Source organism: Temnothorax curvispinosus, unplaced genomic scaffold, assembly GCF_003070985.1.
Source record: "Temnothorax curvispinosus isolate PA1 unplaced genomic scaffold, ASM307098v1 QBEX01006657.1, whole genome shotgun sequence".
In the NCBI taxonomy this organism is placed as follows: Eukaryota; Metazoa; Arthropoda; class Insecta; order Hymenoptera; family Formicidae; genus Temnothorax; species Temnothorax curvispinosus.
In genome coordinates, this window is record NW_020216437.1 from 1,014,020 (window position 1) to 1,035,291 (window position 21,272).

General features: G+C 37.4%; 1 protein-coding gene across 2 annotated transcripts in view; it reads left to right on the plus strand.

Moving 5' to 3' along the window:
• Positions 1 to 5,231: 5,231 nt before the first annotated feature.
• The window catches only part of LOC112456119 (putative polypeptide N-acetylgalactosaminyltransferase 9), a 189,548-nt gene continuing 173,507 nt past the window's right edge, over positions 5,232 to 21,272 (plus strand). Inside the window, exon 1 of one of the 2 annotated variants that reach the window (XM_025018442.1) lies at positions 5,232 to 5,675. The gene's annotated coding sequence lies outside the window, so the exon portion shown is untranslated. The remainder of the gene's footprint in view (positions 5,676 to 21,272) is intronic. The other variant, XM_025018440.1, reaches the window with a different exon arrangement.

Consider the following 21,272-nt stretch of genomic DNA (forward strand, 5'->3'; position numbering starts at 1 on the left):
GCTCCGCCGGTACCCGATGTCTCTCTCGGACCTCCTCCTCCTCTCAGGACGTCAGGTCTCTCCTCCTCCTTCTCCTCCTTCTCCTCCTCTCACCGCACAGGACACTCGCGAGAAACACTCGCGGATAATAAATTACAATCGCGCGCGGACTATAATAATTATCAGTAAAAGTCTTTCTCGCGCGATACTGTACGGCACTCCCGTTTATAAAGCCCCATGAGAAGAATATTCCGTCAATATTCTTCAAATAGACTTTGAAAAAGTCTCTTAGTTCGAATACTTGTACGGCACTCCCGAAACAAACGCGACGAGTCATATAAAAGCAGATATCACATAAAATTAAATTATATAAATATAAGATATTCTCCCCCCGATTCGTTCCACGTTCATCACCGCGTTACGTTAACGATGACGAAATGTTGGAAGATGACTGTCGATAACTTGGCGCGACACCACGCGAATCAAGTGGACGACTTATAGTAAAGACACCGCAGTTAATGAAAAATACAATTAAAATTAAATATCGCACGCACAGTACGGGATCGCGCACGATAAATCTCGCGGATGTAAAACTGAACTATTTAATACTTTGCACAACGAGAAGTCGCGGTCGCGGATCGTTAACTTACGCGGCACGCCGCACGAAATACACGGAAATATAAGAAATATTAACGAACTGGTGTTGTATCGCGGCGCGTGCTATTACTCGAATCACTCGAGATACGATTTCACGTTGTCACTCTTTTCCCCCTTCGAAAAGAATCGGAGATAGCTCGCAATTCCGGCACAGCGTTCAAAGCACGACATTATATTCGAGAATCTAGATATATGGCGAGACTTCAAGACGAACGACTATCGTCCGCGAATGCACAACGAAACTGCAAATCACTCACAAATCACGTGATCACAATTGCCGTACCTTCCCTGCCTTCGCCTCGACGTCTCCGCCTCGAGCGATTCACATCACACGACACATTCATTCCGACAGACACTTTGATTACTTTGATACATTACGAATTCTTGAGCGCGTAGTCGCAATTATTTCCGCAAAACGAGGAGCAGGAGTGCCAATCGCAGGAAAAAATGCGTTCCGAAAAACACAGCACCCACAGCACGGAGCACGGAGCACAGCGCACGGAGCACGAAACACTTCACAACTGTCCGAAATTTACCGGGAGAATGATCGAATGATTCCCGCAGGTAACGGTACTCCGAACATCGAAGAAAACAAGCGACAAGGCTGCTCACCGACAAGAACAACGACTTCGAAGGTACGTTGTTTTAACGTTCAACAGTCGCGCCTAGTCGCTATCTAGTATGGCGTCTGGTATGCCGCTGCCTGCGTCGCACCGCCGAGTCGGCGGCTCGGAGCGGCGGAACGTGATTGGCCGGATTCGGGGGCTCGACTCGCGAGCCAATCGCGATCGCGAACGAGGGAGCGAGCTTGCTTCGAAATGTGTATGAACGTCGAAATTGCGAACAAACTCAAATGTGCGAATACAATTTCGTTTTTCATTAAAGAGCAAGCACGTAATTCGCTCGTTCACGTAATTTGTACGTGTGCTTCTTTATTTTTTATAACCTCTACTTTTCAGAAAATTAACGTTAAATTGTATCCTCATTAGAACTTATACGTACATCATAGTAATTATGATTTATAAACGGACAATTTTTTTATCTTTACAGAATCGAGATATTTTCACAGCGCAATCTATAGGATTTATCAAGATATGAGTACAGGTAATCAGGCATCTATAACAAATTAAATAGAAAAGGCACAATAGAGACAATGACAGATAGAATAATAACTCAGATTATCGATGGTTAGTATAATTAAAGATTTAAAATAAATGTTTGAATTACAAGATTAAGAATGGAATAACAAATTAGTACATGAATAATATTACATTTTTTAATAAATTTGAACTTGTTATGCTTCCAGGTAAGGATTCCGGTAGCTTAGTAGGGAGGAGTAACTTACAGTGGAGTAATTCAGATTTTTCATTATGTAGCAAGAAGAACCGCAATTATCCACGAACCCGCTTTTCCACGCAGTGGAATTTATCAAGGGCGCAACGAGAAACGGCTGATTTCCCAGGTGTGCTTGCTACATCTACAAACGTATATGCAAACGCAGTACTTTGCACACATTCGTGGAAACGTCGCATAAACGTTTAGTTACTCGCTTGATCCATTATTGTACGCTGGCTCTCATTGCTTGTATATAATAGTACAATCTGTTCTTGCGGCCGGGATTTATTGTTGACTATCATTGAGGGAGAATCGTTCGTCTCTTATCTATATACTTTTATTTATATATATAATAACAATTAAACAGATATGATTTGATGACTGTATAAAAGAGAACTAATCTTAATACTAGATATCCATCAACCAATCGCTTTTTATTAATTTCCGCTAAGTGAGTAGCAAAAATCATCAGACACTATAGTCATTATCAGTAAAAGCTATCTTTAACGGTTTCCAACATTTAACATGTCACAAATAGTTAGAAAGTTGTTTTTCGGAATAATCAATACAAGATAAATGATGGAAGCGACCGGTCATCTCGGTCCATTTGGGAACGTTAGTGGGTCTGCACGAACGAAAAATATGCATTCTTACCTCCGCGCCATAAGGTAATGCATTCGGATGCACACGTGGAAAACATTCTCGACCATTACCTTGGAGCGAGTATAACGGTGGAGAATTCCGCCGTCGGTTTGCACGAAAGAATTATTATGCGAAAAGTTTCCGTACTCCGCGCTTCTTCCCTGATGGACGATTAAAAGTTCCATCCGAGAGTCGAATTTACAAATTCCTTCGGGGGCTTCCTCACCGGGCGTTGGTATTAGAGTTTGCTGCCGTCCAGCGAAATTAACCAGCCTCCTCCAAGTTGTTCGGGTCGGATTAGAATTTAAATCCGCAGAAATCGTCCGCATCTAATGACCTAATTTTTTTCTATTGCGATTAAGCGTCCAGACACTCGACGTGAATATTTTTGATGTGTCGATTCGATAGTGTGATAGATCCTAAGCACAATTCTGAATAAAACAACAATATAAGCGTCAAACTAGAAAATGCTTTCCATTTATCTCAAAATTTTTGATTTGCTATTTTTCAAGATTTATTCTTTCTTTTTTCAGAAGACAGAAAAATGAACGTGAGCTTTTAAAGTAAACACTGCTTTCCGTTATTCCTTCTTTTGTACAAGATTCTCACAAATACGAAAGAGGTTCAAGAATTTTCTTACAAAACTACATGGACAAATCTGCAAAGCAACCCCTCTTTTGTGTTCTGATCTTCGTAAAGCGATTTGGTGTTTGAAAAGCAAAGTAACACCATAAAAAAAGGATAAGATGACCAAAAATATTCTTCCAGCTACATGGTCTCACAGGTAAAAGTATTTCAGGTAACATTTCTCGATCTTTTAAGAATAATAAAGAAGTTTGTAAAACTGAAAGGATATGGAAAAGGAATTGTTCTTTATATAAAGAATTCTCTTTTATCGAATCTTGCGAAACGCATATTTTTCATAATGCGTGAAAATAAATTAGTCCTAAGAAATTGTTCTTTTTACATACGGAGAAATTATAGTAGTATAAAAATACTCTTCAATATTTTACTGTAAAATGGGAGTATAACAACATATAGCATATTTTTTACTACGAAAATTGACAATAAATTATATGTATTTTTGGCAAGAAATTTATACTGAGAAAAAAATGTGTGAATCTAAAAAAATATTTCCGATACGTGCAACTAAACATATCAGTTAGTTAACTAAACATTGTTTCAACAATTATTAAGATGCACTAAAAAAGATGTGCACAGAGAAAAAAAGCTGTTGCTTCAGTTAAAGTGCTATCACGGGGTGCCAAAAACATAAGTAGTTTATTCAATTGTATTATTATTAGACCCAATATCTGGATTATTAAATCAATGATTAAATTATTGGTTTAATAATCCAGGTATTGGATCTAATAAATACAACTGAATAAACTACTTATGTTTTTGGCACCCCGTGATAGCACTTTAATTGAAGCAACAGCTTTTTTTTTCTCTATGTAGTGCATTCTTGTCAACCATCAAAATTTTTTAATTAATAATTAATTAATTCAACTAATGTTTAGTTAAACTAATTAAAATTTAGTTGAACGTATCGGACTAAATATTTTTTCGGATTACAAAAGTTTTTTCTTAGTGTATAAATTTTTCTCTGCTCCAGAACTTATAAAATAATAATTCTTTCCCTTAAACGTTCATTTCTTACTTAAAAGAAATTATAAGTTTTGAAAAGTTTGAAAAGAATGATATAAAAAATTGAGTTTGAAATTTATATAATTAAGGGCCGGTTGTTCCAACCTGTTGGTAAACTACCTAATAGTTAAATCATATATATGTCTTTGTTTATTCATTACATTAGACAAAGATAGACATATGATTTAACTATTAGTTAGCTGACCAACAAGTTGGAACAACCGGCCCTAAATACTGTTAAAGGAATTAATTGTGCATATTACAAAAGCAGTTGAAAAAGACGTAGATTTTCGGGGTATTACTAAACATCAGAAATTTTTAAAAGAGCACAGTTTGAGTTTAACATTTCTATTTTTATTATTTTATCGGTTGAAATCGTGTATAATCTGCAAACTCCATTTAACTATCATATAAATGATTAATTAGCTAAAGACTTGATATTATAAAATTAGCGCTTAAAATTATCATAAATCAAATTTCCATCAAATCAACGCAGAATTAGAAATCGAACAAAATTTCCACATAGAAATCATATTTATAATAAAGTCCGTTGCAAATTTTGCACGTTAGATGACATCGTATCTCGCATCGTATATACGGGGCGAATAATATCGGTTTTTGATTTCAAAAAGTGACACAGACGACACTCCATCTGACAGGCTCGCATTCGATGGAGTCAATTCCCTCTCCGAAATTTCCTCTTATAGTCTTATCAAGAGGATCGATAGAACATTTCGATAGGCTGCTTTCCGTTTATCGGGAGGAGAAATTCGTCGAGACGTTGAGTTTGTTTGCGCGCGCCCGGCTCGCTTCGTGCGAACTCGGCCGCGTTCGGGGACGCTCGGGGACTCTCGGCGCGCGACGGTTATGCGACTGCGCGAGGTCGGTCGAAGGGCCAACGAGCGCGGCGGCGATACATCGGTGGTGCGTGGTGGACGTGGTGGTAGCAGGTATCTCGTACATACATACGGCGTATACGGACTATACGAAGGCGAACGGAGAACGGAAAGCCGGAGAGGGCCGAGGCTCGCCCCCGTCGCCGTCGGTCGGTCGGTAGGCATTGATAACAGCGGGTGGCCCGCCGCGCCGCGACACTCGCGACAGTCGGAGCCGGTCGCTCGTCGTGCGAGCGTCGTGACGTTGGCCGCGTTGGCGTTTCTCGCGCAATCTGAACGACGCGAACTGTGAACTGTCAAACGCCGCCGGTCGCGTTCGCGCTTTGAAACGCCGCTCGGCGTTCATATCCGGGTCCGTCTCGCGCGGTCAGTGCTCCGTCGCGTTCTGTGTCGCGTTTCCGCGAGTGTCCAGTGGTACCCAGTGTGTGATCGACCATGAAAGCGGCGGCGAGAGATAGGACCGCGGCGTAATTTGATTGATACGTCCTCGCGGCGGCGTATTTTTCTGCAGCGACGCCGGTGAGTCGACAACACGTATATATACATTTGTCCTGCCGTCGCGTGAAACACACTCGAGGGCAGGTACCCAGGTACAGCTGTCGTCGGAGATGATTTAAAGGGACGTCCTTCCGAGTCCTTTCTTAACGAGTTTTCTTTCACGGTTGTAAAATTTATTGACCGCAGCAAAGCGCGTTCCATTGACGTCACATGTTATCTTGCATATCGGGACTGCTCCGACTTGAAGTTAGTCGCCGAGTGCCTCCCGCGAGATTTCCTTGGCTTTCGAAAACGTGATAATTTGCAATTCTACTCCGGCTTTTTTCGGAGTGTTATTTTCGCTAAGAGGATAAACACATTTTTCATTCAAAGAATCTTTCCGGCGGGGGGCGCAGGATAGGGTTGTCAAATTAGCTCGCGATCGCGTAATGATGTTTTAATTTCGGAAGTGCTGACGCACGATTCTTGCTCGTCGATCTAGAGACGCGTAATAAAGGGTTACTTCCGATTGATCGAGTGAATCTCTCGATGAAAGGGGAAAGTCGGCTTGTCGCGCTCTGAAAGCACAATCTGCGCCTATGTATATTAACCCTCGTGACTGACGTGCTCTCACGTCGCGAGTGTGCGAGACGCACCTGTTTATGTGGGTCGCGACACGACGCGTTATTATCGTCCCGGTGTTAAAAGTGGTACGCCCATGAGTCGCCCACGAGTGGAAAATAGGTTAACATTCTCCTCGCGATTTTCCACCGTCCTCTTTTCGAAGGGACACCCTCGAACTCGCGGAGATGGAGATCCACGTGATCCTCGAACGAGATGGACAGATAGCGTTCGAGAGGGCCGCGTCACACAAATCCGCGTCACGCAAATCCGCGTAGAAAAAATATCGAGGAGAGGCGCGCGCGCGCGCGCGAGCACACACACACACACACACACATTTGTAAAGGATGCTTCGCGGCCGATTTCTTCCTCTCTATTTTTCTTTTTCCGAGTCCCTGACTTTCCGAGCTTGTCGTCTGAGGGTGGATTTTTACTTCGAGTGTTTTCACGCGATCGCTCGCATGCATGCCAACGATTAAAACGACGTTTCTCACGCTTTTCTGAGATCGTGAGACAGCAATGCAATTTATGGAGACATCCTTGTGATAATTTTAATAGAGAGAGGATGCGAATTATACATATTCTCGATTGCGAATGATTATATGTTATATGTAATACAGTATAAATATATATTTAATTGATTTAAAATAGATGTAGATATAAATATTTTTTAATGAATATCTAACACAACATAATATTGATGTAAGTTACATAATTTTAATGAAGTCTTATGCTTTGCTATTGTTGTTATAAAATATCTGATCTGTTCTCTCTATTCTAAATATAATAGCAAATTACATTGCTGTGTAAATTTATAAGTTTGTTGAGCGTAGCTTGAAAAATTAGAAATTAGATAATAAGATGTCTAATATTTAATTGAGGCATTCCCAAATAATAATTGGGATACTCTCAAAAATGTAGTTTAGTTTATTTACATTGAATATTTATTTTCGATTAATAACGTGTTGTATGGATCATGTGTATAAAGATTGAAGGTGCACGATGCATGCCTTTGGCTTTAATATAGCGATCGAACGAACATGACGGGAAGCCTCCGATCGAATTTATGAAACTCGCGGCGGAATGCGGCTGTGCTTTGATAGTGTTAGAATGTGTTACGAGGGTGAGCAATTCTCATAATCGATAACGTTTTCGATGTTATCATTTCAAAATCTAGGTATCGGCGCAACTTGTGTTTTATTGAATACACAGGGCGTACCAGATGTGTACGATGTAATATTATTTGCGCGTCGTTGAGTCGTGTTTTTCATTCGAGTGTATCGCTCGCGGGAAACGTACTCCGAAGAAATAAAAATTACCTTTGTGGTCGATTAGAGGAGGTTGAAGACTTTTCTCTCTGTCGTTTACTTTTTAATTTAATTCAAGATTATTTATTTACGTAAGTTTTACTTTAAAAGGTTAATGTACTTTCATTAATAATTTACTTCCATTAAATAATTTACTAAATAATAGACTAAATAAGTAATAGAAATAAAAACAAATTAGCGTGCACCGCGTGTACACATCATAAACAGTTAACTTTAATTGATTTTATTGTATTTTTCAAATCTCTTCTCTTACTTTTACGATCCAATATTAATATTATTTTGAATCGATACTCTCTTTACTCTGAAGATTATTATTCCCGCGTACTTACACTTACCTGCTTGTTGTCTTTGTCGATGATAGTACAGTTGTTCAAATAAAAAGTACAACGAAAGGATTGAGTCGAAAATTCTCTCATTTCCGGATACTCCTCGTGCGCACGGATGCACATACATATACGAAACATTCAGATGAAGACGTTTGCGCGACGTGTATGCCAGTGAAAAATTAGAATGGCCCCGCGTACGATCGTAAAGAAAGTCGTGAAACAATTCTAACGACCGACATGCTCGAACTTTGCCTCTCGGCGCCAGCACGTTCATGACCCACCCGAGGTTGATGCTCGCATACGGCATATACATTGCTCTTATGGCGGGAAAATGAAAACGGCCGAATAAAATAAACTCGAATATGATACACTGTTTGTATAACATTTACATGTTAATGATGAGGAAGCATTACATCTTTTTTCCCCACACTCCGTGTATATGTGTAACATTGATTACATTATCTTTTGTGTCAATGAGATGCGGAGTTGCTGGTATTTTTCGACATTAAAAGCCTGGCGTAACGTTGCACAGAAATGTTAAAGAAATTCATGCAAATCGTTCGATTATTATGCATAACTGGCAATGCGTCCGGCGCGATTGCGTGTGCCCTTTAGGATTAATCGTAAGTGCATTCGCGTGAAAAACGCTACGCGAACACAATACGATCGCGCGACAATTTCCAACCGCTGCATATTTATTCGAGCGGCATTTAATTGATATCGGGCGTTTAATTAATCTAAGTGGACGCGAAAACACGTGGTGCAATTGAACGGGCAACGGTAGAGGAGGACGGAAGTGCAGCGAAATTTCCTCAACACGTGCAAAGGTGCAAGGGCACGCGCATTTGAAAGAGTTCATTGCTATATCTAATCCCAGAAATAACTTCTGGTCAGTCGATCGCAATTAATTCGCGGCGAAAACCAGACAGCGTAATCTCGCGAGATAAAAATAAAGTTCGTGCCTCGCGTACGGATTCATCCGCCGTATTCGAAGGGCAAACATAAAGGCGATATTCGAAGGGCAAACATAAAGGTGGAAAAAGTTTAATTGACATCGCAGCCGTGCGATATACACACTCCGTGAGGAAAATAAAATGTAGATACCCTAGCGCGATAGGATGTAATCAAGGGCGGGTCCCAAGTTCGCACCGCTGAGCTTCATTCAACTTTAGAAACGAAGCGCAATGCATCTTTAATTAAATCTCCGGCTGGCCGGCGCGTTCTAGATTGAAATATATTCTAGGAATTTCTCCGCTACCTCGGTTTTTTTCTTCTGCTGCAAAGGACAGAACCGTGATTTCGATGATCGTGTTTCGAACGCGATTAAAATCGGGATCACGGGGTCTCCTCGAAATACGTATCCATTTGACCTCACACAAGCAGAATCTGCAATAAGAAATTAACAAATTAAATTTAAAGTCGTCGGTAATCTTGAATTTAAAAATGCATTTCCAACTATCTTTTCAGATAATTGCTCAAGTGCTTCCGTTTTAATCTTTGATAAGCGAAGCTATTAAGTAAAAAGGGTAGCAGCTTCGGCGAGATTACCGCAATTAGGCAATTTGCAATAATGACATAATTAATGAAAATGGTTGAATAATGCGTTGACAAATGCGTTATGCACGTTTTCGCGCTCCTTGCTTATTTTCGTAACATAATTTTGCAACGTGGTAAAATCTTACGTGGGAATTATTTTCCATCGAACATTTTCTTTACGTATTGGAAATTCCAAATGCATAGTTCCGGACAGTGGAAATTTCAAAGCGAATTCCCGTGTAGGAGGCAACAACTTCATTTTCCTCCTCTTTTCGTTCGCGATGTGGCTTAGCTGCATATATGTCCACCTGCTCGTAACAGTTTGTCCTGATACAGCTGCGTTGAACTATTATCTCCAATCCTCTCTCCCCTCCTCCTTCCGTCGTTCTCTCCCCTTAGGCATCTTCAGTTTCCCTGAGTTTATACCATTTCCGCTTTCCATCCCGATGTTACCTGATTATTCTCGCACGATAATGTCTCTCGTCACGATCGTCCTGCATGTTAAGCGAGTCTTGACTAATGATAAAGATGAGCCGGCACAGGTATGTGAGATGATGGTTACCAAATTACAGTTCTCGTATTCGCACAGCGTCCTTGCGCGCAATGATGACGGGTTGCATATCGATATACATATGTATGCATGTCTCGTGAAATTTTCATTGATTTAACGTAAACAATGGCTTTACATATAGGAACATACTAATATTGAGGAAATAAAAATCTCCTGTTTCTCTATGTATATTATGTACATAAGTGATATATATTTTATATCAATTCGGAAGAATTGTTATGGAATACATATGTACGTTAAATGCCAATATATCATTGGACTATACAATGTAATGTTTCCGAAAGTTTCGTATGTACTCCTTTTCACGACGTACAGCGGGTATTGAGCGAGGGATGGAAAAAAGGCGGTGAGGTGAATCAAATTTTGTGTAACCAATCATTCGTCGCAGACTTCCAATAATCCATGGGCGATATATTCGGCCGAACAGCGAAGCTGTGCGAGATATCCGAGTGGGCAAATATCTAGCCCCATTCCGGATCCGATCAAACTTTAAAAACGACGGTTCGAGGGGTTTCATGTATGTATGCTGGGTATGTATGTGTATTTTTGTGTATGTATGAGGAAGGAAGGAGAGGGAATACAGCGAATTACAGCTATCCGACCCGAAGCGTACGACACAGCGCGTGCGAGTACAACGGTATGCTGTCTGGTCATCTAAAATTTAAATGTTGTGTGCTCAATGCACTGTAAATATGTCATTGATGGCATTTCGTAGTCGGCAGTACTTGCCGTCTACGTATGATGCATGAATATTGCAAACACAAATTCTGCAATGACTTCTTTCTGTATTAAATACATATATATACACTGTTGACACACAATAATATCTTCGTCAAAGGATTCTTTAAGCAATACCGACGTTTGTTCTTATTTGTTAGAAAAACTTGTTAGAAAAATGAATACGAATATAGGGTAAAATCATTCAACTATTAAAAAATAGAATGATTTGTCAGATTAATAAAATTTTTTTTGCGTATAGGCAAAATATTAATATACGTTTCTGAAAATTGAGGAAATCATTATTCTCTCTCTCTCTCTCTCTCTCAATGAGACTTAAGATATTTAATATTTAATAAAATGGTATAACGTTTGGAGAAGGTTTGTCAGATAAGCAAACTGCAACTTATTTATCTTATCGAAGGAAATGGTTACAGTTTTCAAATTATATTAGTGAGATCTTTTTCGCTTACGAAACTTTGAAAGTTAAATTTACTAGTTTTCAGTCATATATTTAAGTATGCAGTTAAGAAATTTTTTATACTTTTTTTAATGCAATCTCCAGCTGTTATATAAAAATTGATAAGCATTCTGCAATTATTACATTTTTATAATGATAATAATCGTATTTTTTATTTTATTTTATTATGATTAAAAAAGAAAGCGAATACCTTTTTTTATATTTATTAATTTAGTTATATAAATATTATTTCTCGATAAAATTTTATTTTTATTAGTAACTCAAACAGAGATTAAGATTATAATAGATTTACTGTTTTTTATTATACGTATCAGTATACTTTAATATACAGGACAGCTTTTACTAAACGCTTTTCTTTTGAGCTACAGATTCTTTTACCAATTTTGAATCAATTTTATTTTACAATTAGTAAAAATGTCAAGGGAGAATATGATTTTTTAAATTTCTATTTTTATGTACTTTGTCACCACGAAAAATAAAATTCTCTCAAAGTAAAACTAATTTTAAATTATCTGAAAATTATGATTTTAATTTTTTTTATAGAAAATCTTGTTTTTATAAAAATCTTGTTTATAATTTAAAAACTGCAGATATTTGACATTTTTGTAAAAGAAAAGGAAAGATTCCAAATTGACCAATAGCAGTTTAAAAAAAATGTATTTAGTGGAAAACACTTTATCGCGTAAAGATACATATGTATGTTAATATACAATACATAGTACTCCAATATATTTCCTTGTTTTAATTGGGCTTTCCATTAAAGATAGCGTGTCAAATAATCTCTCGAGGGAAGTAAATCTAGACGCCAATAAATCCATCCCAGATAACGATGACGGAGAAGATTATCTATGTATCGTTGCTTTCATTGAATTTTCTCCTATATTGATGAATCGCGATACACGTTCCTAAGAGAGAGAGCTCCGCTCCGAAGAGGCTTAAGCATCGTTCATACGTACGGCAACTATTCGTTATGTGATACATACGCTCGCGGTCACGCTTTCCGTTTCTCTACCGCGTGGCAGGGGACGGGATTCGTCCCACATTCTCGAGGGTCGTATTTTACGGATTACGCCCGCTTTCACCCCCATACCTGCGTGCTTGTAGCGGCATCCGAAAAGTTGGGTAACGCAAAGGATTAAATCAGGGACCGCGTCGGGCGTTTGCAAATGCGGGTGTACTGGCATGTTGAGGGTCTCTTTGTCTGTGGTACCGATCACAGAGGGGATAAACGTCGCTTTACTCGAGGATCGATCGATTTGTTCTTTGGTGTAAATGCGGCTTAACGGAGATTGCTTACGGTTCTGAGCGAACCCCATCCGGTTGCATAGCGACTCGCAGGCAAACATGTGGTTAGACCGGTTGACTCAGACAGGTCGGTTTGGTTCTTGCTTACTTGTTCTCTCCCTCTCCCTCTCCTTCTCTATCTTTGCCTCCGCTTTCTGCCTCTTCTTCATATCCCTTCCATCTGATTCTCTCGACGGCAGCCTATTGCGTACCTGTGCCTGTGCCACATCTTCTGGCCTCAAGTGATTACTGGGAGTTTCTGACATTTTAGGTAAACTCGAATGGAGCAACCTTTCGGATTTTCCGAAGGACGCTATCACGCTCATGAAACGAGATGATGATTTTTATCTTATTTTAGTTTAACTGAGATGCAGCCAGCTCTCGCTGTAATATGAAAGAAATTGAATATTCCGTTACTATTATTTTAAAACATTATTTTAAAAAATTAACGGAGAGTCTACTGTTTATCATCAAATATTTTGCTTGCTTTTTTGACAACTTATAGAAGTCAAGTACCAACGTAACGTGTTTTTATTAACGGGTATCGATAAAGCTTTGAAAAACTGCAAGTGCGTGACTTATACCTGCTCTGACTGTTAAGCATATCGATTAGGTTCTGAGTCGCATGTATTAGGTTGTCATTCTTTACTCGCTTTATATAACTGGGTTATCGACCGCATCGGCCATGAAGATATCTTTAAAATGGCCTAAATTAATGTTCGTAAAATGTACACGTACACACAAATACACTATGCAACTCATCAAAAAGAAACTAGTTAATTAAATTTCTGATTTAATCATGTATATTTATTTTTTCTAGAATGACACGTCACGTATTGTATTTATCTTATACCTTTAACTATTAAGTATTTAGATGTTTTTTTTCTGTAATTTTTTTCTTAATGAAATATTAATCTCTGCTGATCCACACAGAGATTTTATTATTCTAGATTCAGCAACAGAAAGAGCTTTAAAAAGAGCTTATCTATTCTAGCATGTATTAATTTTCATGCGCGTAGCTTTAATCAACTTTTGCTGGAGAGACCAGTACAATATCTCGTATATTTTGTGCAACGTAAATTCGCATGATGGTTGTGCATAGTAATTAGACTTAATCATCATACATATGGATGCTCAACTTTATTATCTGCCTATAATTAACAACCCTATGATTTCATTTACTGCGAATATATATAAAAAATCGCGATATACGATTGTTGCTATTTATTCAGAACGTGATTCGTATCAACGACATTTTCACGTGACCGAGTTTATCTTATATGAGAAACTAGACAACGTATTTTTTTTCTGAGCACAATTTCTGACAAAAATATTATACAATATTTAATCCATTGAACGGGATGTAGTATACATTAGAATTTTTTCAAAACAGATTTTGACAGAGAATAGAGTTCAAACTTACAGTTAGTGCAATCCTAATAAATTCCTAATTAATAATTCTATTTTTACAGTTTTTCAGAGAAAAGGAAAAATATAAAGTTTTACATTGTCAATTGTGACAAAACAATTATATACAAGGACTGTTTGATATCACTGTGTGTGACCTATATGTGATATCAATATTTTATTTTTATTGACTGATATAATTATTATTATGAAATTTATAATAGTATGAAGAAACATTACACATAAATTTTAATTCAAATTGAATTTAAATTGAACAATAATTGAATTTAATAACAACCACAGATCAATACTTTGTCGAGAAAAATATTTTTGGATTAAAGAAATTATATACATATACATGTTCAAATGTCGCTCAAAGCTCATGCGCGACTTGACTCCGAATATAGACTTTTCTTTTGTAACATTTTTCTTTTAGTCAAAATTAAATATCCCTTAGGTAGAAACTAAAAATTTCCTTTGTGGCATTTGCATAACTACGGCGACAATTTCAGTGGCTGCAGAGGAAACTTAAATTTATTGACTTTAAAAAGAAAGTATTTTTATTTTATTTAAGTATGAGTAGGAGTATTATGAAAAACTAAAAGAAAGGTGTCACTACTGTCACTAAGGAATTCTTTCTTTTTTACTTCAAGTATATCTAAATAGACAGAATTTATAACTACATTTGAGAATCCTAATCTATATATATGACCGAAAATTTTGACCAGTGAATATTTTGTTAGTAAATATAGTATTGTAACAAATTCTGTTAGTATCATTATTTAATTTCTGCCGGAATGTACATTGCACTGTTGTTTATTTTAAGTACAAGCTTTAAATACACATTCTGTAAGACAGTCTTTTTTCTCAGACAAAAACTATATTGGAATGGTTCGCTAACTATACATAGCGGCCTATTTCGTTTCATTCATATTGTATGATCGTAATCGCAATGCATCGCGTTCGGCTGATAAAATCCGATAAAGACAATAGTCAAGGAAAATGCGAGGAAATAACGCGGTTCGCAATAGGTCGACGACCTTATTATACGTAGACTGAGTAGTCACGATGAATACCTCTTCACGGACCGTTCTCGTCTCTAATGATCATTGTCCGCTTCCCGTTGGGCCGTTATCAATATCCTTATTATCGGTCCAGCGCTTTCCCAGGCGTGACATGATACGCGTACAGAAATTATATCGCCTCACAATATTATCATTGCATGCGTGCGCGCTTAATTGCACGCCCGCGAACGCTTGTTCGCAGAACTGCGCGGTGAACTTTATAATTAGCGAGGTATAGTAATCAATGGCTATCGCCCGCGGCTCATATCGCACCGGTGCGATACTTTGCGCTTTATTGCTTTGTTTGATTTAATCTTGGCGCTATTGAATTATAAGTAACGAGTAACGTCGTCTGAAATATTAATCGCAATGTGATTGGCCGAGAAGCGATGATTGTTGTTAATACACACTCGAATCGTGGACTGTCAAGTTAGATGCACGGTTTAGCATCTGAATTATATAGACATACGTATTTCTTTCTCTCTCCGTAAAAAGAAAATGCTATCGCATTCGGTTGCAACGGCTATTTCGTGCACGTTCGGGTCGTGTGTTCATTTTATAGTGAAAAAGATCTTGTTTCGCTTGGATGGCGTTTCACTTATATTACCTATACGTGTTACTGGTTGAATGATCGGAATGACTATCTACTGGATTTATAGCTCTTAAAGCATGCAAATATTTACATTTATTCCCATTATTTTGGAAACTATTACATTGTGAGAATTTTATTTACGTTTAGTCATATTTCTATAAACGTGCCTTGTAAGATGTACGATATATTCACTTGGAGAACATTTTAACAGTTTTAGCTATTAAAATTTAATTTTTGCATACATACATATCGTATCTTCTTTTACTGGTATTTGCATTTTTTACTCGATGTATTTTCTTTATATTAGACGTACCGCTAATTCATTTAAATGTTAATTTGCAATGATTTTATATATGTTACATTTGCTCGTGGAAAAAGGAGATTTTGTCGAGATAAAGGAGATAAAAAGAGAGATGCGATTGAAAAGAGGACTCTCATAGTCAATGTCCTGTTCGTTCTTGGTCCATTCGTTCTTAGCAGCTGAAATCCAATTTTCCGTCTTCTACCGGCATCTCGGTACCTTCGAATTCAGTCTGTATTTCTCTTTTTTTTTGTCGATCCTTTTCCTTAGAATTCAATTCCGGACCGTTAAACTTTTGCTCATTGCGAACTGACGAGCGTTAACCGTTTTCGAAGTGGACTATTTAATTCTGGGACACACGGGGCTTTCCAAACGTATCTTTTGCAGAGATGAGAAATAGCTAGAATCATTGTTCAATCTGACACACTTGATTAGTTTGCCGGTATTATCTTATATTTTGGATCAAATTTACATTCGTAACGATATTTAGAAAGGTATTAATATAAATGGACGAAGCACATCACACATACACACACACACACACACACACACACAGTCTTATATACATATAAAATACGGGACTTGAATTTTTTGTAAGCATCAGGAGACAGTTATTTATCTTTATCGCGCAGGAAGCTAAAAGTTAACGCATCCGTATATGCTATTGATAAGGAATATGAGATAAATCTGAAATGTATATTACAAAGACGAGTTCGTAGTATACGATTGCGATTTACCATCACGTTTAACGCTGTAATCAATAAGTTTTTCCTGATTATTCCGGATATATTCACAGTGCATTACTCGTGAATCCTGTCTAGCAGGATGTGATATAGATACTATTCAGATGCGAGATGCTTTTATAGGGACACGTATTGAGATTTCTCTTTTTGATGCGCCATTATCGTCAACCATATATGGTAATTAATTGGGTTAATAGCGGCTCTTAATTCCAGAGCACGTCACCGATCGATATTTGCCATTATGGCGTTGAGTGAAATTTTTACGTCCGGAGCATTCCGTGATAAAAGCAAATATATACTCTGTTAAAAAGAAAGTTACTCGTTTAATCTCTGTAGAGATTTGACATTAAAGTAGCTTTCATACTCTTTCTATCGTATACGTATCGACTACGTTCAGTGATATTCTTTAGAATTTGGATAGAAATGGTAAAACTAAAAGTATATCTAAATTTCTGTTTAAACGAAGAGATTATTTAATAATTTGTACATGGTTGTAGCCATACTTTCTCATTAAATTCTACTACTACATGGTTTCTCATTTGGTTAAGGTCGTTTATCCCGCTATAAGATTTCTAACATTTTTCAAGGCGCAGGGACTTGTCAAGCTTATCAAGGAAGTCACGAAACGTTGGCTTGAGCTAACAGGAAGTTAAGCATGATTGAACGTAGCTCGAGATGAAAGCGTGTCGCGAGATAATATTTGCAAAAAGAGCTTGTGATGCAAGCGATCGGTAACGCGATGAATGCTCCGGAGTTAACGATTAGAGTACATTGAATTTCGTTCGTTTTTTCGAACATTCTCTTCAAACTAGAAAATTTCAGGTTTGGTGAGAATACACAATTTCAACAGTATTGTTCACTTTGTTTCTAGTTAGAAACAGATAAAATTTTAAACGTAGGTTATTGGCCCGAGCGTTGCTCCGACTGACTGTATTTTTCGATATAATGGGCACTCATTTATAATTTATAACACACTCGCGAATCTATTGCTATAATTTATATAGGTTCTTATATAATAGACGAAGAAGCGCGCGCGCGATCGAGCTCGATTTCGAAGAACAAGGAGAGATCGATCGCGACCCAGTTTACATGTTCCGGCTTATACGTGCGATCACGTTCGATCCGCGCGATCCCATGCAATCCGGTACATATAACGAGATTGCTATCGTCTGTCCTTATCACCGTCAGCCGCACGATATATGCTCCGTACACCAAAACATTATCTCTATTCTTATGTTATTCGACGAACGATGAAAGTTACATCCCAAACATGCATACATGTACGACACGTGTGCGACACTCGCATGAATTTTTCTTGGGGATCGTTCTTTGCAAATCCGACGGCATCGATGGATGCCGCTGTTGTTATCTTTCATTGATTCTCGCGCAATTGTTCTGAACTTTCTGAATTCGCGTGTGAAGCGAGCGAAGAAGAGGAATCGGCACGGAACGGGCCAAAGGGCGGGAGACAGAGAGAAATGAAATGACGAACGTAGATGGAATGCGAATTTACTCCGTTCTCGTGTGTCGTGCCACCTTTCCCCGCCCGCTTCCGGAAGTTTAAATTTTACGTCGCGCCATACATCACTCACTCGCATGGTCTATTGTTCATTCTCAGATAATGCAGCGCTATTATCAGCAGTTCCATTTATTTTTTTTTCTAGCGATAATGAGCACGACGCGATTCAGCTGGTGCATTGTTCGCGGCACTTGAGAACGAAATTATTACTCGGCACATGTACACGATATGCAGGTAACTGGAGGAAAGTACAGTGTATTGTTTTTATCCCTTTTTGATAAAAAAAAATATTGCTAATTATTTTCTGCTTCCGAAAAGATGCAATCTAAAAACAGTCAAGTATAACGCGCAGAGTTTAATGCATGTTTATACGAGATAAATTACTTGTTCCATTAAACATTTGTTTTACCTCTGATAAAACGTGTCAAATAACGTATTATAATATTTAAAATTTAATTAAAAATATGTTTTTGTGTACACACGCGAATATTACTAAAGCAATTCGATAGTTTAACAGTTTAATGTTCAAAACCGATTTCCTGATTAATTATAAAAAGGAAAAGTTAACTTTAATCAAAACATGCCAAATTATATAATGTTTCATTAATATGTTACATTATTAAGACAGGATACATAGACAGGAGTAATATGCGATACCTCATTTTCTGATCAATATATTAAACTAAATTACAACTTAATTGCGAAATTTGAAATTGTGTTCAATTACAACATTATGTGCGTCGGACATTCGTCGTTTGTGAAATTTGAAATCACGAGATGCATTATTTCTCCGCGTTTTGCAATTTTAATTACAAATATAACGTAAAATGGGAGGGATCGCGTATTAATACTAATTAAAAATTCCGTTAAATAATCAGAGTTATATCAATGATGGATGCGCGTCCATTATGTGAGCCGCGAAAGCGCGGCAGACTCATTTGTAATTCCGCATACATAATTCGTGCGGCGAAGTCACCGTAACGAAAAAAATTACTCTCGCGATTGTCTTTTGTTGTGGTCATTCAGTCATTCTGTGGTCATGGTTAAACATCGCGGTTTCGATCAGTATTCCAATGTTGGAGACACATTGATCCGCGGAATTACGACAAATTAAAATTGGATATCGAAATACATAATAAATATGTATTTATACGGCCGTAATATTGCGATTTTTTTGTGTACTAGAAGAACAGCTCAAATGAGATATCCTTTTATATTTTATTCCGGACTTAAAGATTAAAATATCTCTTTATAGTTAACAACTTAACGACTTGGTTGATTATATATATCTATCAGTCACAGTTATACCCGATAAGATGAGACATCGATCGTTATCCAACGCGGTGATCCCGCTTTGATATATATTTGTTGCATCACGTGACGATATATGATGATTATACATATGATGCATGATTCTCAAAGGGATTGTGTGATAGACGTCCGACTTTATGACGTATATAGTTACAGCGGATAAATAAAACTGTAGAATGAGTCAATTAAAGTCAGAAATTTATCAAAATTGGAAAGTATAACGATCGAAAATAAAAATAATAGAATGAAATTAATGGTAGTTAAACTGGATTTTTAATTTGAAATTTGATTCATTCATTAATCTTATCCATTTGGTCTTGGACTCAAGGAGGACATTTCCAAGGTATCTCCGAAGGTTATACAGCAAAGAGTAAAGTTAATCTTCCGATTGATGAAACTTTCATGTTTTTTTTAATTAGATTTCCACTTGATTAGATTGCGAAGTTGATACTCGTGTAGAGGTTTGCTCGGCTGATTTCATCGCAAGCGACTTCATGTTGACCTTTACCTTTATCGTGCACCATCAATTTACTCACGATTACTCGATGCATATGCAATCGTTGACGAAGGTGGAACACCCTGGCGTATTAATAATTACCGGTACTCATTTATCGAACAATGTAGCTCCCTGTGTCTCCCTGCAATTACGCCGTGTGTTTTCTTACCATTTATGATTCGCCGTCGCGCGTACTGACTTTCTTACGATATTTTCTTCAGGAAAATATTTTATGATTTACCTTTTTTCATCACAATCATCACTTCCTTCATCATTTCTTACGAGTGACGGAGCGTAAGGTTTAATCACGATTTTTTATTTATACTTAGCATCTCTTTTAATAGCTTTCAATATTATAAAACTGTCTGTGTCTTCTATATTTCCGCTCTCGTCGATTTTGGTTTTATATATATATATATATATATATATATATATATATATATATATATAAAACCAAAATCGACGAGAATATATATATATATATATTTTTTTTTGTATAACAAAACTCACTACTTTTCCGAGGAACTCTGAATATATTTAATAGTTGATTTTTTATTCGCGATTTTCTCTTTTAGCGTATATTGTAGAAAAAAATTAATATTACTGAATAGATGTGGGACAGTGACATTTAATACTTTCAGTATACGAGGTAAAAGTCAGATAACACAATTACTGAGCTTCGACGTTCCTATGCATAGGTTTTTATCTATAATTGAGAGAAAACCGTGACCTTTTTCTTTCATAAGTCTTTCATCAGTTTCTTTCATCCGTAACAATGATATTAATTTTCGTTAGCAAACGCTACTAGTATTAATATTAACATCGAATATTAACCGAATTACTCTAATTGTAAGTTGACAATGATATACATTGAAAAACATATTATTGAATAATTGGTCGCTTACAAATAGTAGGAATAAGACGAAGGCAAACGCGAGATATAACTGAAGTTAAAATCGAACAGACGTGGAATGATGAGATCCTGTTGAACCGTGAGCCGAAGAAGTCATGCGCGTGCTTCAGAATCGAGATTCGGATCTTTCCTTGTCGACTTTCTCTCTCTCTCTCTCTCTCTTTTTCTCTTTCTCTTTCTCTTTCTCTCTCTCTCTTTCTCGCGAAAGTGAATTATGATTCCATACTAAAGGAGATCTTGATTGGTCTCGGCGAACGTGACGAATTGCGGGTATTGGGAGATTTCAAAAAAATTGACTTTTCGCAACTTTTCTGGCACGTGATCGCGACACTACCGTCGCTAATTCCGATCTCGTCGTCTCCGACAGATTACTCGTCTCGTCGATCCGATTTATTTTTATACGAATGCACGCTCTCGTATTATATCCTT